Genomic DNA, 16,426 nt, shown 5'->3' on the forward strand with positions numbered 1-16,426 from the left:
CTTACCTCAGATATGAATATATATATGTTACCTTAACGTTTATCCCAGTTGCGTCGTCAGCTTTGGAGCCCAGGGTTCGCTAGAAGGTTTGAACACCTTGTCCATAACAAAAGATATCGTTGGTAACATCCGGCCAAACAATGCACACGCCTACTGCATCTCAAAGAACAGCCTCCTACATGCCTCAATAGCACCGGTATTTATTACAGAGACGCTCGCTTGAATAACTCTGCCTGATTGATATTCTAATGAGACTTGAAAAAGTTTTCATTAAGTGTTGTCATTGATATAAGTGAAATGAGTCATCATGGAGTCATCACGTATTTTTAAAGATTTTTTGTTTTTATCGTCATGTTTTGTAATGTTGTCGATTTTATTATGTGTAATGGAATTGATAAGATCGTAAAAATAATCATAAAACGTGAAAGTTTTGTGTGGTTGGATAAAAGAACGTATTTTTTTATTCACTGGAGAATTACTGAGAGAATACGCGGGTAAGAGTTTGACGCACATTGTTTATAGGCAGCCTAAATTAACATTTGCAAATGCTAGTTTTAAATATAATATTGGGCGTGGAACTTAGAGCTCCATCCGAACCAAGTCGCGGGCAAAATTTAGTACATTTATATAAGTAACCTCAAACTTGACACTTTCAGCAAACTATGATGAACTAACTTTGCACATAACCACGAAAAACTAATTTGGACTTTCATTAAAAATTCGAAGCACAAAAGTGCCTTGAAAAGATTTTGAAGTTTTCAAAGCCTTTTCATACCGCTTACACACTAGAAGCACTCGCCGTGCTCTCATTTCCTTTCATTCTTCGCTACGCCCACTTCGGCGGACGATCACCTTTGTCGCCAAGGTCATTGTCCTCTGCCTACATACGTACTATGTAAATAATACATATGTGGAGATAGGATTATGTATTTAGGTCAATCAAGATTTCATTGTTATGATATAGGTCTACCAACGTATCTCAGGCGGTTTGTAAAGAAGTGATGCAGTGATTTTCTAGTAGAAGCTACCTTCATCGATATCACAAGTTTTGCGATTAAAACTAGTTTAAGTAGGTATATAATTTTTACTCAGTCAACATAACACAAATCAGCTGTATGCAGCCAAGCCTTCAATCCGTTCGTAGTTGACCATAATAACTTGATACCAACTCAGCTAAACCTACCTATACCTACCTATACCTACCTCTACTACTACCTTTGTATACAGGTTGTCCCGTAAATAATGGACAACCTACTGACTACTCCGTGCTTGTCTGGCAAAAGCTAAATAAGTGCCCTTCCATGATGATACTTAAGTTTCTCTACCTCGTTCCTAATAAAAGAATGTAGGAAAAAGTAACTGATTTGTACATATTTTAGTATATTTTTAATGGTAGAGTTCAGTATTATCGTATCATTTCAATGTCAATTAAATGGCCATTTCATTGAATCGTTATTCTTAAGTGTTTATATAAACATTTTCCCTTTTATTTCACTTTCTGTGCTTAACACAAATCCACTAAAACTTGTCACTAACATTATGTTTATGATGCATACATTTCTTTTAACTTTCTCGAATGCTCTCAGTTTGTCTTAAATGTCATGGATTCCATTCGAAGTATAGTGAAAGTTATTAGGTAAATACATTAATAGAAGATAATATTATTCTGAATTAAATTGTTATAAAATCATATTAGGAAGACGATTATTTGCGGATCTACCTACGCTCTACCTCTTTTGGCCTCCATGCCCTAAAATAGTTCATCGAGTTTCTAAAAAGTATCATATTTATTTCCGTACTTTCTACATTTACTTGTTATAACCAATAAACCGTTGTTGTACCTACGATCAAATGCAGAGGTACATATACGAGTGCCATCTACGTTCCGACACTTCCGACTGGATAAAAACTAAAAACCCCTTATGACAATAATACTCTATTTCTTCAGGATACGATAGCTTACCATCAAACTGTTATTGGTTGTATTTAGTTGGAACAATAAGTATTAGGCAAGACATTAAAAACATAAAAGAAACTCTTTGTAGAGATGTTCTCTGCAAGCTACAGAAATATAATAGGTAGTTTGGAAATAGTTATTGACTGCCTCAGGTGGTAAACGGCATATTCATACTTGTACGCCATATCATACCATCGTCCACACTGTTAACTGACTATTCATATCTAAACCTTATTCCAAAGGCATAAAGACCACATGTGTTCAGTTAAGAGTGTTGCTGTCAGTACCTACAGTACAATTCACTATAATCGCTTTGATACGTGGATGCTTCGTAAATTGGCCTGTGAAGGTTTTTGATCAAATTGCTGCCTTCGAGAATAACTGCAGTTATTTACAAACGATGGGAGTATAGGGTACATATATTTAATTGTATTTTGTTGACATCAATTCTTGTTCTTTTTGGTGACATGAGGAATGTTGTTGTTCTTAGCAACTTGAATTATCAACAATATTAAATTAACTCTCATACGAAGAGTAAAATAACAGCAAATTTTCAGTTTGGGCACATTTATTTATGTAAAATGATGGAAAAGTCATGGTGCCACAAAAATAACTTTAATAAAGATTAAAGTGAATAATGAAGTCATCTGGTAAAATAGGAACGCACTCGCATAGGTACTTACAATTTACTTTATAATTTTAAATTCTGAATAATTTGAATAAGAGAATTGAGAATAAATTGAATACTGCATTTTACGATGCTTAAACAGTACCACAACCTCAGCTCATCAAGGTAAACGACACCCTACTGTCACCTCTATTGACAATGGTTTAAGTTTAAAGATGACGTGACGAGCACTCGGACGTCTACCTAACGTAGTATCTGAAGAAATGCTAAGTACTCACGTACGAGGAGCGGTGTGAAACATCGAACCCATACCTATTAGTGGGTGCCATCAATAGTCCGGCAGTCGCGGGTCCTTCACTTTCGCGACTTTCACCGTGAGTTGCGCACCTAGCCTCCAAGCAACGTATACGCCATCAAAGGTTTATACTAAGTATGCCGTTTCGGCTCTATGCTGGGTATCGACAACCAACATAATAGAAAATCTGTTACGACACAAGCACTTAGGTACCTACTGCGAACTGCAATGTTTGTGTTTGGGTTGCAATGATGTGTCATAAGTAATGGCATAGTCTAGGAATCTATAGACGTATTAAATTCATGATCATATTTTAATATCTGTAATAATAAATAAAAAATGGTAACTGCATAAATTTTACTAACGCATGCGTGCGTGGTAGTGGCACAGCCAAGAAAATCCAAAGGGCGCTTTCTCCAATAAATATTGTTTGGCATTTTAAGTAGGTATCTATTATCGTGAACGTTTTAATTTACATGGCCCAGAATTTCAAGCCCGTGGCATAGTAAATTAAACTTTAACCCGAACTTTAATGTTAGCATTTTGCTTTCAAAACGTTAGCATCAGTTTATGCTAACGTTTTGACAGCAAAATGCATGTTTTCGACACATTTGTGTTGTTAAACACAGTCATTGCTCGAAAACGATCATTTACTTTTGGTCTAATTAATTCCGCGCCTCACGGCTACTGCTGCCGCTCGCACATATTGTGCAATTGGATAATTGACCGCCGTTCACTCAAATAGAGTTGTTTATTATTTCTAACTCTCAAATATCTAACCACTTTTCATCCGTATTTCAATGGAATAAGAAGAAAAACGTTTACATATTTGTGAAACTGGGAATGGACGTGCATTTCACACCTGTTGTGGCCATTCGTGAGAAGGTATTTAAGGTTGTGCGTGATACGAAATTATTATGCAAATAAATGAGACACTCCAATGACGTACCCATTGCAATAATAATTGTTATAGTATGACATTAGCAAATCACAAGTAAACTGTTTTCTTTTTTTGAGATAGTGATAGAAATTGTAATTGTAATAGATTAGAATTTGTTGATAGCTGATGATAAAGAACTGAAGATGACTATTAATGCAATAAGTAATCTTTTATTTGTTTCCCATTAGGTACAATTTGAAATTCAGTAAAATTACAACCAAACATTCTTTTTTTACCATTAGGATTCATCTACGGGCTATCGCATAACTTCCATCCATCAGTTGGACTACATAAATAAATAAGTCATCATGCGTTTTAATAATTTTTAATGCACATATTGCAAATGGAATTTCAAACGCTATGTCAGGCAAAACAATAATTCAATCAGTTTATTTTTCGTTCTCATCCTTGTTAAGTGCGTGACTGATGCTTTAATACCGCATTTTGATACAAGTGTACATTCATTTATCAGCCCGACAACCTTACCATCAAGGAAGCTCTAATTGGGTCAAACAGATCACTGTGTTATGTCTTTCCTGTAGACATGCACAAGAGTTAAGGGCTATAAAGGTTAATTTTCTTATTTAACCCTTATCCACGTGAAAAGGTCCTCCTTTTATTTAGAGAACTATGATAAAATCATTGCTTACATGCCCACAAGCTGTTAACTATTGCCCACAGGAGAGAAAAATGTACTGTTCGCGATAACACACTAGTTTTCTCTCCTGTGGGCAATAGTTAACAGCTTGTGGGCATGTAAGTAATGATTTTATCATAGTTCTTTAAATAAAAGGAGGACCTTTTCACGTGGATAAGGGTTAAATAAGAAAATTAACCTTTATAGCCCTTAACTCTTGTGTATGTCTACAGAAAAGACATAACACAGTGATCTGTTTGACCCAATTGCTTTGCTGCAACGTTTGCATTCACAAGCGAAAAGGAACTGTTAGCGAGAGTTACGCACTTCAAAATGCAACTCATTTTACGTAACGTAACTTATTGTTAGAATGGTATTGTCCGCTTTATTATGAGCATCATTATGAATGAGTTATGTAAAGTATGTGGAGATGATAAGTGTAATTGCTAGATTAAATCTCTCGGACTTGGCGGTGTCGGGCAGCGCTTCCGTCTTTCATTTAGCTCCTGTCTGTTGTAAATATAAACTGTTCATGTTATGAGATCAGTACCTATATTTATGATTATAACTAAAATGTTTTCGATTAAAATAGAAAAGTTTTCCATTAAAGAAGTTGTGTACAGAAACACGTCACTAAAAATAAAAGCTTTAGTGTCGTCAAAAAAGGAATTAATAAAAAATACTCAAATATTTACTTACATTCGTCTTTTGTTCGCAATATAATATTCTACAAAAGTAAAACCTTGTGACCTCTGCATCTGCATAGGTCAATAAAGACTACTTTTAGTTTCAACAATTTGTAAGGTGATTCGTCTGACCCATGCACTGCCAGAAAAAGTGAGTTAGGTATAACACCACATTCATTTTATAAGATTTGTGATCTAATGTGACGCAACTATAGGATAGGTTGATTTTAAACTCGACCCCTAGGCCATCTTAGTATGGAGATGATAATCAGAACGATTGTTGGTAGTTTGTTTATTTGAGATTTTGAAAGTTATACGAAAAATGAGGTATAAATATTTGTTATAATAGGCAGACATCGTAAATTTTATAGCATTTTCGGTGCAGCGGAGTGGTCTTAACGGAATTGGTATAAACAATTTCAACCCTAATGATTAATTTGCGTTAACTACGTTACCATTTCCTTAATTTACCATTTCAGTTGGAATTATCTAATTTATCTATACCAATTCCGTTAACACCACTCCGCTGCACCAAAAGTGCTCTAAAATTTACGATGTCTTGTTATAAGTCTACCATCTTTACTAAGGTACTCGACTATTCCGTTATTTTCCAAACTCCATGATATACACTACCATCAAGCTCCATACGAGTTTTATAATAACCGAGTGTTCTGACTTAAGATACCAGTATGCCAGGTCGATATAGCAAGCCTATTCAATTCATATAGTCCACTGCCTTCAGGCATCACACGCATGATTGACGCACAAATTGAATCCATGACTTGCGTTACACTTTCAATTACAGAACCTTTCTCGGACGTGTGGGCCATACGACTTTAAAGGTGCGTCACATAGGTTATACTTAGGAAAGTAGGTACCTACATAAAAATTAGGAGAACTAATTAAAATAGATTTATAAAATCTAATCAGATTTGGGAAAAATATGTTCTATAAGCACAACAAAAATTTTGCCTACCTTTACAATTAGTTTTAGAGCACACAACAAACTTTCAAGTTCTGTCAATGAAACTGCCAAAGGCACACTTCATTAGCAGCAAGTAGTTTCAATCGACAATCGATTTAAACTTCATCGTATCATTATACTATTACTCAACCATTACATCAATAATTTATATTCCACAGGCATATCTCAATTAATAATTAGAAGTCATTATTTAACTCTCGCCTTGCGATACTATAGCCCGACAGCCACTGTGGATGATATATGGGATGTTGTTGTTATTGTTATGACATTGTTAGTGTTGCCAACGTAGCCAAAATTGTTAAATGCTAAAATGTATGGAAAACGCAAGAAGAAGTTTTTGGTACAATCACCTTCAATAATATGTTACTCTTAGAAAGCCGCAAAAATATGTGACACGGTCTTATGGCTCTACAAATAAGCTCGCGTCAGATATTATTGCGGCGTTCGTTTTGTATCATTTTATTGCAGGTGACTGTACTAGGTACCTACATGAAAGTTCCAAAATTGTTAAACAAAGCAGTTGAGTTGGCAACACTATAGTAGACACGAGTAGTTAGATTAAAAAGCTTCTAAAGTTGCTAAATTTAGCACAATTTTAGTTGCGAAGTTTGTGACACTGATGTAGTCTATTGTTAGCAAGGGCTGGTAATAAGCCTTTATGAAATCAGATCGGGTGTCATACACATACTCGTAGGTGAGTGGTTGCGAAACACATTTTGATACATGGTTGCCGTGCGTTTAGTCGTGTGGGTGCACATGGAATATCAATAACTGACAATGACATGTTGATTGTGGGTTGGTGGAAGTTACTAGCGGTCGACTTTTCAAACAGATATACTTACTCAATCCTTGTTTAGAAACCTTTTAGGGGTGCTTACAAAAAGAGCGCTAACGAGATCCTATCACTAAGCAGTTTGCAGTTTCACAATGTAAAAAGTCTGAAAACCGTCGAATTTAACTCATTTGTATTTGCTGCTACAAGCATATTATACATATACCTAAGCCTACCTAAGCATATTGTATAAATATTATACAATTTATACAGCACCAAAATATGTAATGAAATGTCGTCAAGTAGTCATTCTTCTGCAAATAATCACAGGAATTAAAGAAAGTATCTAGAACCGGGGTGAACAGGGATGACGAGGGTGACAATTTCTTAAGAACTACCTACACAAATTGTATCATCCATAATCTACTATTATTTTCAATCGCATGATACAATAAAATTCACCCCCGCCATCCCTATTTGCCTCGATTGTCGGTTCTCATTTTGGGAATGTTGCGAGATTTGAAAGATTTGAGAGAGAACAGGATGGAAGTTACTCAGTTTTGGAAATGTTCAACACGCTGTTCACTCTTACCCTATCCTCATATCCAACGACCAATTGGAACGCAGCCGTATTGAGCAATGATAAAGTGGCTAACATCGCGCGCTACGCTCGACTGCCCGCCGCTAATAATGCTTGCACGACTCGCGTAGTTTCTCTACGCACTGCATTCGCGAGGTATTAACATTGGCCAGGAAGAAAACGTTATATACTTACAACTCAAGAATCAGAACGCTTTATTTCATTTCATTCATAATGTGACCATGCAGTTTTGCAGCTCGCTGTACATGCACTTCTACGATAAGCGTAGTTTCCCTAAGTAACTGGAAAAAGTTCTCTAACGGCTAACAAATCAGCAAATCCAATCGATTCCAAACTCACTCTCAGCAAGTCTGCACCCGCGACACTTTCTACTAGTAATTGATCATACTGCCGCCAACGGTTATGTCATGAACATCGTCATCGCAGACAATACCGGCTATTGTTTATTTATTATCGCTCTGAATGAGCCATTCAAAGAGGCGCAGTTTTCAAAATGTTGCTGCTTATATAAGATATTGTTTAGTGTTTACACTGTCTGCGAATGTCGAACGGAATCTTTCGAGCCCAACCAGATGGACAATTGGACGTGTATTGTTTGTGTATATGAAACAGCACACCGCTTGCGCAGTAGCCATAATATAATGCATCCGTCGTGTCTTATAGACACCCCACCCACACTAACGTCTTTCGGTCGTCGGCGACTAGTCAACTCTATGGCTGCTGCTCGACGCAACGTTGGCGCAACTACGCAGCGACGCCATGGTTGACTAGACCCCGACGCTCGGGAGACGTAAGGTATTCCTTACATTAAGCCCTCAGAATGTAACTACAGCTCCACCTTAGAGAATCCTATTTACTTCGACGGTTGTTATCTTGTAGAAATAAGTAGGTAGCTTAGTTTATTTTCGCTAAACGAATAGGTATTATTATGTTGCACACAGCTAAACCTTTGACTTTAACATAATTAACCATACTCGTATTACCACATATTATTATTGCGAACCTATATTCTGTCCCACTGCTGGGAAAGGCCTCTCCCCTCTTCTTCCACTCGTCCCGCTTTTGAGCTACATCTGGCCAGTCTCTCAAAAAGGAGTGCAACTTATCCCGCCATTGCCGACGAGGTCTGCCGGATCCCCGGTTTGACTCAAGGAGCACCAACTCCGTGATTCATTTAGATTTCGATTTTATACCTTTTCGCAACCTATCTCAAGTATTTTAACTGCAATATACTCAACTGTATCATACGTACTTGTGCTGCTGACAGTACAAGTATTAACTCTTAGACTACAACTTCCTTACTATCTTTGCCAACCGGGCGATGAACTTCTTACTTTATTGCTCTCTTAAATAGCAATGCAGATGTGCAGATTATGTAGGGGAGAGGGGGGTAGCTATCACTGGAGGCAGCTTAGAACATATGCGTTTAAAAATGTATTTTTGATGCAATAATGATCCAAATCCATATTTTGGGCTTGTAACATCGACCCACACAACTGTCACCTGACAAATTTGAAGTTTGACAGAACATGAACGAACCAGTAGCTTATAAGTGTAAACAACGTTATTTACGGTATTTGACGTCTGTCACTCACTACAGCAACACTACGTAAAATGTCTTGCACATTGAAATCACAAAGGAAAACAACTTCACTGCGAACGTTTACGTTCTACGTCTTTTTTTTTATAATTTTAGGGTTGGCCGGACACCACCGTTATGAATCGGTAGTCGTCTAAGTAAATCGATATGAATTTTTCATTTTTCTTTTAATAAAAATAAGGAAAAGGTGGATAATTATAAATTATAGCATAACCGCCTCGTCGTCGAACGGCGTAAGCCTGGGTTACAACGGAAGAACAGCGCTGGCTTTGCCAGCAACATGCTGAGTTGTGACCCTTTTATGGCATTTTTCACTAAATGTTATACATTGTATATTTGTCAACATGTTTTTGTCATCTGTGTTTGTTTGTCATAAATAAATGTATTTCTATTTCTATTTCTATTTCTATTTCTATTTAATTAACTGTAAATATGGATATATTTATCGTCACTTAACAGACAACAAATTTGACACAGAAATAACATAAATAAACTTTAAAATAGATCCCCAGTTAGTTTCAATTTTGACAATGGGTGCGACCTACTCGGTCGGTGTATTAAATGCATTTAGCTTGCGGGAAAACCATATAATTCTAGCTTTATTTAAATCTCAAATAAAAATTCATTATACGTCACAATTCGATACCTCAGTCTACGTGCCATCCAATCGTAATCGCTTGCTGTGACAATCGATTTGCGTTAGTTACATCTCTATATACGTCAGTCATAATGTGTCAAATACCGTAAATAAAGTTGTTTACACTATAGTTTGTTTTCGATGCTACCCGTTAGCGTTATTTGTGCAGATTTGTAAGGTTTCTCAAGCTGTATTTGAAGGAAGTGGTTAGTGAAACTTAATTTATTAGATAAAACAATCTATTATCTTTAGTGACGAATGATGAATAATCAAAATTTGCAATGTTTTTACAAAATAACGACGTTTATTTTTTTAAGTAGGTGTTGGGGTAGTTATGAAAAAAAAATAGGAGGCAGTTTTGATTAGCTGTCTGTTCAAATCTACCCCGGCCATAAGAAATGTTCATATCTGCCCCGATATTTACTGGCATTTAGTATGTAAATTGAAACCGTAATAATTTATGTATTTTCGTTATTTTAGTAAATGCTAATAATGCATTTACCTAAATACCATGAACTGGTTCAGTACTTAATACGATTAGTCTTGTTTAATATAATATTTATTAGAATTTTGTATTTCGGTACAATATTACAAAATATTAAATTAGTACTATTCTATAAATAATTAAAACATTGCAGTTTATTGATAAAGAACAAGTAAAAATGGTACGGAATTATAAAAAGAGGAGAATCACAGAGAACCAAAATATAATAAATAATAAATAGTCATATAATCCGCTGTTGCAACATTATTGAGGTAGTTTTGAACAATGTTATGTTCAAAACTGCCTCAAGGGGGTAGCTTTTGTAAGATTTCAATACTTTTCAAAGGTACCCCTACTGAGGCACCTTTGAACACTCCAAAAAGCATTAATGTACAAAACTACCCCATCTTTGTTGTAAATGTAAATTATACGAGTAAAATGTTAACACGATTGTTTCTAGTGACAAACTGTGCCAAGTACAGATAAAACGAACGCGTACATCTCGATATTATTGCCGTTACAGCCCATTTTTCAAATCTGCCCCACGTAAGTTCAAAGCTACCCACTCTTGGGGCAGTATCGAACATTATTCCTTGAGTAGCAAAAATCTAATTTGTATTTTTATCTTTAGCTTTATGTATGTGCAAACGCAGTAATTACATAGGTTAATAATGTAGGTTGTTGTGTAGAGGCTTAAAACTGGATTCAATAGGTAATATTTTGAACTATGACAATTAATGTAAAAAGTGTACCAGGCTGCCCCCCTCTCCCCTACCAACTAGCAAAAGCATTAGAAACAGCGTACCAATGGGTATATCAAAACCGTATATCCTTACCGCTTACAATTCTAAGCTTTATTTATACCAGAGAAGGTTGCTTTTGATTTGAAAGAGCAGTTGAGATACGATTTTGATATAAGTTAGGGACATGTGGCATGTATCGTGTGCATGCTAATTTTATTGTCATACCACTGTAATGTTGGCCATACCATACCGCAGTTCATTTTATTGGTCTCCATTTCCTCTTTTTTGCATTATTAGCTATATTCCTGGAGTATTTTCTTGGTCATAAATTAAATCATTATCCTTTTAGACGTTTATTACGTAAGATGTTATACATAATTTGCACATTATCATACTTAATACCGAAATATAAATATATGCATTCGTTATTTATAGTATACTTTGCAATTTTCTTTTCTTTTATGCAATAATAGGTATAATTATATGAGCTTGAGATATAAAGAAAATCAGTCGGATAGCAAATAATCGTTGATTTGCTTAATAATGTAACTTACTATTTTTTTGTTTAGTGTCAACATGATATAAGTATAATTATTACAAAACTCGATTAAAAACTAAATCTTTATCAAATCAACGAGAACCAAACTGATAAGAGTGATAATAAGACTCACTTATCTCATTACATTATCGACTGTCACACATCGGTAATCAGTGTCATCACGTTCCTTTAACCCTGATCTTGATATCTCGACATTCTCGACAACAATACGATTTTCTCCCACGTTTTTGTGGACGTGCCTCGTCGTCATATAACGTAATGATAATGGTCCACATAAGTGATAATTATCTTGTGATCGTTATGGTTACGGACCCGTTAAGCAACTGTGCCAAAATTGACTGTCTTTATTACAACACTGTTATAAGCAGACATCGTAAATTTTATAGCATTTTTGGTGCAGCGGAGTGGTGTTAACGGAATTGGTATAAACAATTTCAACCTTATGATTAATTCGCGGTAATTACGTTAATATTAACCTTAATTTACCATTTCATTTGGAATCTATACCAATTTGGTTAACACCACTCCGCTGCACCAAAAATGCTATAAAATTTACGATATCTGGCTACATAATTTCGAGGTCGAAATTTAAGTTTCAATGTATGCGAAATCGCGTGCTAGATTAAGTTGAGTACAAGCCGAAAATGTTAGAAGCCGTAAAAGTAGTAAAACAATTGTATTACTTAGTACAGCAATTTACATAGTTCAAGGAATTTAAAAACAATAAAGAGACATATTCAGAGTTTAAAATTTCCTATGTTATTTTATTAATAGCATCATATCAGTGCATCACAATCATACAAATGTTAAGTTGGAAACTAGATTTTAACAAATATCAATGATGCATAATAATATTCTTATGCATCGCAAATATGGCGAAGCGAACAATTCGCCCGATAGGAAGCTGTTACAGTTCAAGCTTATAACTCCTGGGGCACCACATGCAAGTTGTTTAGCATTTAAAACTCTTTTATTGAAGATCCCTACACTACGTTTAACCCATTATAGATTATATTAGATTACTTAGTATCAAAGTTAGCGTTTCTAAATACGACTCCGAAGAGTCCGAAGTTTGAACATGCAATGCAACTCGCATGGAACGTTAGTCGTTATTTACGAGTTGGTATGTCTCCGACCAGATATGAGCAAATAAACAGCTGTTGTTCCATCCTCGACACATATAAATGCCCATTCGTAAACCTTAATGCAACCAGATAAGGTATATAAGTATTCATTTAAGTGTGTATCTGTAAAGTTTGGCTCGAGTCGCAGTAACAAAACGAATGGCGCGATTTACTCACACTTCGCGTGTTTAAGCACTTACTAGAGTTTACAAGGCGTATTTCACGGTAGATAAGTTTGACTTTAAAAATGTTTTTATCATTGAAATTAAAATTCTCTAGGTACAAACGGAAAAACGGATTTATTTCCTAAGTAAATGTTATAAAAGGAAGTCTAAAAACAATCGAATAATATGGCGCCCAAAATTAATCAAGCGGCAGGGAGACCTAATGAAAAACAAACTAACATTTTTTCCGTCTTTATTTATTTCCCTCTTATATTGTTGTGTTCAAAATGTAACGATGATTGTTTATAAATATAGGAAAGACTTAAATAGTCTACGAATCTTTCCCCAGCCATCTTCCTATTCAACCATAGGTACCCTGCCCAATGCCTTCATTGCATGCATGTAGTTAATGTACAACATTATTTTTATATCAGCTATCGCGGGAAATGCATTATACGGTATAATGTTATTCGATTTATCTCAACTTACGATCACGTCGGTCCATTAAAAAGACAATCAAGTAGAGAAGGACTTTCATCGCCTAATGACTTCCACGTTGGTATAGAGAAATCGCCGCGCACTACTTCAGTGGTAAATTAGGTAGAACATTGAAATTATTGCTCTGCCAATGTATTTTTTACACAACATGAAAAGTCAGGCATCGTTACACTGATTTCTATCCAATCATCAAAACGACTAGACGCGGGTGTTCTCAATTTCTCGTGGATTTATCATTATTACTCGGATCCAATTTGAAGCGGCTTCATAATTATTAATTATAATTGATAATTTACTTTATAGTAGGTATGTTTTCAAACGAGGATTATTTGCGCTAATTGTCGCGTTCGCGAATACTCTAATTCCGATAAAAAGAGGCTTACGATGGCAATAAATTGTAGTTAATAATGGACTCTATATGGATTATTAATTTTGCTACTAGAGATAACGACGATATGCATAATGCTCGACCTACACATATTGTGAGTAGGTAATATTGGAGTGATTTAGCTCCGCAATTGAAAGCAATGTATTTTACGATTAGAGATTTATTTTATTATTTTTGATAATAGGTACCTACACTGTTTCGCTTTATGAAATTATGCCAGTCAAAAAAAGAAGAGGTAGGTAGAGTGTTATGTGCTACCTACAAAAACATATATAGCTAGTGTAGTTTATATTTGTAGCTTATTTCGTTGCCGCGCTCATATCTAATTAATCAGTTTTTAGGGTTCCGTACCCAAAGGGTAAAACGGGACCCTATTACTAAGACTCCTCTGTCCGTCCGTCCGTCCGTCCGTCCGTCCGTCCGTCCGTCCATCCGTCCGTCCGTCCGTCTGTCTGTCACCAGGCTGTATCTCACGAACCGTGATAGCTAGACAGTTGAAATTTTCACATATGATGTATTTCTGTTGCCGCTATAACAACAAATACTAAAAACAGAATAAAATAAAGATTTAAATGGGGCTCCCATACAACAAACGTGATTTTTGACCAAAGTTAAGCAACGTCGGGAGTGGTCAGTACTTGGATTGGTGACCGTTTTTTGTTTGCTTTTTTTTTTCTTTTTTTTTTGCATTATGGTACGGAACCCTTCGTGCGCGAGTCCGACTCGCACTTGTTTCTGGTTTTATATGTCTGAATGCAATCCAAGTCCATGTAATGTAATCTCATTATATGGACTTGGATTGCATTCAGATTACACATATGAAGTTTATTGCAAGGAACATATACCTAACACCTATCTTGTGTGGAATCAAAGCCATATTCAAATGCAAATGCAGTGAACGTAGCCACGGGCATTGTTAGCCTTAATCGTGCCATTAGGAGTTGAATAAACAATGACAACATAGACATTACCTATGAGCGATGGACGCAAAAACCGTGTGTGTAAACGGCCTTTCATTATGATACTGGTACTTACATTATGACATCTGTAGTGGGCGAAGTACGCAGCGCGATAAAGGTTTTGTTAGTACGCAATACGCATACACTAACTATTTATTAGCCTTTGGCGCAACCTCATTCGCAAACGGCACTTAACTACATATTAATCATATTATCCTCTTATATACATATGTATATGCTCTTTTAAATATCAATTTTTAATCCCATTTGCCCGCCTAAGGCAGTGGTGGGCAAAGTACGGCCCGCGGGCCAAGTGCGGCCCGCGAAAGGAATTATCTGGCCCGCCGCCGGTCATTTAAAAAAAATTATAATATGGCCAATTATAATTTGCTGTAAATCTGGCCCTCCTCTGAAATTCCTTCAAGTTTTGGCCCCCGATGAAGAAAGTTTGCCCACCACTGGCCTAAGGGAACGAATAGTACCTAATACATACATATAATAGAACGAAAAATATATAAGATGTCGTACAAGTTAGCTTTGTAAATAAAGAGGAACTAGAATATTAAAATTATTACAAAATAAATCTTGTTAGTATTCTTCCGTCTGGTTTAAACTGTTATACCACTTATACCTAATCGACCAATCCTTAATAGTTTTCTAACTATTTACATAGTAGACCATAACATGAGACAAGACACCGGCGGGTTTTGAGAACGCCGTCCGGACAATACAACAACAACGGATTTCAGCTCCATTGTAATTATTGTTTACTAAAGTGCATCCGTGCCATTTCTTATGCAAACAGACCGTACGATCGTTTAGTATCGACGCGAAAGGAGGCGCGAAAAGACAATCCACGAAAGATAATGAAGATACAAAGTAAAAAAGTTTGTGAATAGCGCAATGACAATAATTATGAATAGATTCAGAATATCTATATTCTGAAATCTAGCGGTGTTAAAAAGTGACAGTGGTTTGATAAAAAAATCGATAGAATTGGGTTGAATTCCCTTGTTTGGCGAATATTAACTATACATCGCCTATTGTATTTAAAGAAGGACATAATCCTGAAGGAATTTTGCTAGCAGTACGCAAGAAGGTATTACCCGCCCGCATTCAGTTTCTTTGAATCGATCTGTAGCAATGTTGGCATTGGTGTTGAGGTCAGTTGTCTCTTAAGCTCTTTACAACTCTACACAGTATTTAAAGGATCAGATACACATCTGATACCCCAAGAATTAGGTACCTGGAGTTTGATTTTGTCCCAGTTAACCATCAGGGAGCTCGTACTATAGTAATAACTAGTTGGTAAAAATCATTAACACGGTGTAGATGTTGTGTAGGAGGTTCCCACACACGTACAACGAACGTATGTGATAATTATACTCTCGTAAAAACTGGAGATTCGTCCGCTTTGTTTGTTTTCCGACAGATAATTAATATTCGTATATAGGTACTTTTGCGCCGAAGAACAGGCTATGAAATGTATATTTATAGATGCAACAATAGTCCGATATTGTTTATTAACTTCCATAAACAAGTGTTACATATTAACTCACATTTATAGACGGGTCTAACGCGAAGTTTATTCAATTACCTTGATTTACCGACGTTTCCACCGACCAGTCCGACCAGTGAAACCTGTGTCGAAACGTCGGTAAATCAAGGTAATTGAATAAAATTCGCGTTAGACCCGTCTATAAATGTGAGTTAATATGTGTTCAAAACGCGAAAGTTTAAAATATTATAAGTGTTACATAATCACAATT

General features: G+C 35.9%; 2 protein-coding genes across 2 annotated transcripts in view; one reads left to right on the top strand and one right to left on the bottom strand.

Moving 5' to 3' along the window:
• LOC134796805 (deoxyribonuclease-2-alpha) overlaps window positions 1-16,426 on the bottom strand; it is a 464,519-nt gene that overhangs the window by 404,821 nt on the left and 43,272 nt on the right. The gene's annotated exons all lie outside the window — the stretch shown is intronic.
• The window catches only part of LOC134796753 (uncharacterized), a 73,295-nt gene that overhangs the window by 48,079 nt on the left and 8,790 nt on the right, over window positions 1-16,426 (top strand). The window lies entirely within an intron of this gene.

Source organism: Cydia splendana, chromosome 14, assembly GCF_910591565.1.
Source record: "Cydia splendana chromosome 14, ilCydSple1.2, whole genome shotgun sequence".
Lineage (NCBI taxonomy): Eukaryota > Metazoa > Arthropoda > Insecta > Lepidoptera > Tortricidae > Cydia > Cydia splendana.